General features: G+C 34.0%; 1 protein-coding gene across 1 annotated transcript in view; it reads left to right on the forward strand.

The window, feature by feature from the left end:
• The first annotated feature begins 554 nt into the window (after nucleotides 1–554).
• LOC123013245 (neuroligin-4, X-linked-like) overlaps nucleotides 555–3,319 on the forward strand; it is a 105,393-nt gene continuing 102,628 nt past the window's right edge. The window contains exon 1 of the mRNA XM_044411668.1: nucleotides 555–702. The gene's annotated coding sequence lies outside the window, so the exon portion shown is untranslated. The remainder of the gene's footprint in view (nucleotides 703–3,319) is intronic.

The following is a 3,319-nucleotide window of genomic DNA, read 5'->3' on the forward strand; positions in this document are numbered from 1 at the left end:
CACGTCTAAAAACATGTTTGAAATGTTGAATCTATAAACATGAAGAACTGATTATTTAAGTTTTAAAAGTTTTTGTGATCGTGCAGAAAAATCCTGAAATTTTGTTCAAAAATCGTTTGTCTGCAACTTTCTTTGAAATCCAGTTGTTCTTTTGTTTGGCAATAGGAGCAGTCAACGAACACATCGTATAAAACAAGCATCAACTTGAAAAGTGTAAATTTTCCAAGAAAAGCTGTAGCAGCTCTTTGATGGCTCGACAACATCCAAATAAAACTTTCTCAAGCAACTCGACTCTCTTAAAGAAAAATTCCGAGTTTTGGGAAAAAATCAAAGACTTGTCGATTGGATAGCATCCAAAACCGTGATGTAATAATAGAGAAGCCACTGTCCTAAGAAACAAATTCGCAACACCCATGCCGAAATCTTACAAGTCCTGCGCGAACAGTAACGATTTTTGCTTCCCGCTTGGCGCCTCTGGCGGCCGGCGTCGCAACCAAGCAGTGTCCCTCCGGCGTCGGGCGTCGATCCGGGGCAGTCGTCGGTTACACGCGCGTTGGAGTCCGCGATTCGACCCGGAAAATTCCGGCGTGACTGAACACGTTTCGATTTTTCCGCTCGATTTCCACACGAAAAAATCCCATTTTTGAGTGCAGTGATGGGTGAGTGGGTGGCGAGTGGAAAGTGCAAGGGGTAGGGGGTCAGGTGGGTAATCAACATTCTTTATTTAAGAGGGAAAACAACATCGATCCGAGATCATCACCACGTTGCAAGAAAAAGGATAAAAGTGTACGACGATCGTAAATTTTATCAATAATACCGGCGTCAAGTTTGACGATAAACAACAAAAACTGCCTATTTCAAACAATTTACTTTTTTAGAAGAGGCAATATTGAGGAAGTTTTGCCGTAAATAAATTTATCGGACGTAAAAATGTTTAAAGAAACTTAAAAAATAATAAATTCTTAATTTTTATTACACTGAACGTTTCAGGAGATATTTTAATTAAAAAATTTTAATGCAAAATGTCTCACTTTTTGTTCAATCGAATTGTTAAAATGTGTTTTTCATAAATAACTTTTTTTCTGTTAACTAAACTAAATTTGGGTTTATCATATGGTGGCAAACATGAATATAAACATTTTGATTCAGTTCAAACATTTGTTTTTGTTTCAGGCTCAACTAAAGTTTTATTTAAAAAATTTCACACACAAATTTGAAAAAAGTGCATTTAGTTATTTCTAAATAATATTTAAAATTGTAATTACATTATTCATGTTTGTTTTAGCCTGAAATTAAAATTCAGCACTACTCATATCGAGGCTGAACTCGGAAGTAAAATCCTAATTAAAACACTCAAAGCTGTATGTAAATGAAATACACGAAAAACATTTTAAATTTCATGTTTTATTTATTGTGATTTATTATTGAAAACTTGTCCCTGAAGTAATTGGATTTTTTTATCGTCTGTGTAAATTTTTGTTTTTCTTGTCGCTGCGAATAAAGCCTGATTTACACCCGACCGGTCAAAGCGTCCTTAATAGTGTTCAGAGGAGGCAAGCAGTACGTGCCACTTTCCGTTCCTTATTGATAACGTGTAAAATTGTCGGTGCCACCGGGAGCAAAGCTCTTTTTCATTCGAACACGAATTTAGTACGTACACGGAGCTTACAAGTCCGGGGACAATTCCTGAAACGTTAATTCCTGAAAAAATCCGATTGTTGGCATTGGATTATTTTTGATAAATTAGCTTTCGATTCCTCAGGGCGAAATAAATATGATTGTCGTATAAATCGTAAATAAAAGTAAAAGTTTCGTCGACGTTTGGCTTGTTTATTATTTAGACAAGGGAACGTCAAGTCGGTTTTATTTATGGTCAGTCGAGCTTTATTTGTAAATGATAAAGTTTGAAATTTTTCAATTGCGAATAATTACCAAGTCTAATGATTTTTTCGTCGAGCGATTTTCTTTTATTCGAAGCGATTCGAGGGCGACAAAATGTCAGATGTTCGATGAAGAAGAAAATTAGCTTTCCGACGATACCAAATTCCATTGAATCGGTATCGTGCACCGGAAAAGAATTTCTCGCAAGTCCCAACATAATGTATGTTTTTTCACACAAGCTGTTCAAATTTTAATGGGAGAAGCGTTAATCAAGAAGTTGTGATTTCCTCACATTTTTTTCTCAAAGAGTAAATATTTTATCACAAACAAGTCGCACGTAAAAGCTACATTCGTTACGACTTACCACTCAAAACCGGATGATATTGGATGGATTATTTATGAAGCGGCGGCTGGTAAACATTACTAATTTAGTAAGCGACTCTCGGGAGATCTCGAGCGATTCTTTGCGAGGTATTTGTGTGTTTAATCAGAATTTGACATACTGTGTGGAAAAACAACTCATTTCGAATCTAATTTTTATTTGTTACTTCAGACAATATCTGTGATTAATTCGGTTAGAGCGTGCCGAAGTAATCTCGTCATCAAAACGTCAAAAACAATGATGCTATTAATATAAGAAAATTCGTGCACCTCAAACCGGTTGGTTATTAATGATTTTCGGTCGATTCGTGCCTCCCAACTTAGAGTTTCTCTAATTAAATGTCTTTCATAGTAATATACTCGCAGAATTTATTAAATACGGATTAGTTTGTTGCTTTTGCTGTTACCTTGTACTACCATTAAATAGAGCTAAGCGTGCGGATTATTTCGTTCGTCTAGGGAGTTAAATGAGGCGATAAATTGATTATTACATACATTATTTAATCTTGGAAACATTTTCCTCATTACTTTAAATTCTTTCTCTTTGTAGATAACAATATTGTTTTCTTATTGTTAAGCTAAAATTAACATACTTTGCATAACAAAGATAACGGATAGATATCTGTTATATAACCTTTACTATGTACAGGCGAACAAAGTGAAAATGACGCCTCAATAAACCAGCCTCTGCTGGGATGCTGACCCTTCTAACCACAAGAAGCCAGGGTCGTAAATTATCGCATTGCAAATTTGACGTAGTTTCAAGATAAATTCCTTTAGGAGCCGGTTTACAGAAACTGAAACGAAAATTTAGTTCAAAATTATTAAACCAATTCGAATTAAGTTGCCATTTATTTTAAATTGGCTAACGTCAAGTTAAATGAAAAGGTAATTTTATTAACGAAAAATTTATCAAACCGTTTTTTGAAAAAAAAATATGCATTAATGACATTGACGAAAAAACAAATCATTATTAATTTAATATTTTTTTTAACTGTTTTCCAAAATAAAATTATTTTATAAATCATTTAAAATAATATTGTTTTATATAAAATTA

This window comes from Tribolium madens, unplaced genomic scaffold (assembly GCF_015345945.1).
Source record: "Tribolium madens isolate multiple individuals breed KSU strain unplaced genomic scaffold, Tmad_KSU_1.1 Scaffold_96;HRSCAF=242;Tcas5.2_LG5, whole genome shotgun sequence".
In the NCBI taxonomy this organism is placed as follows: domain Eukaryota; kingdom Metazoa; phylum Arthropoda; class Insecta; order Coleoptera; family Tenebrionidae; genus Tribolium; species Tribolium madens.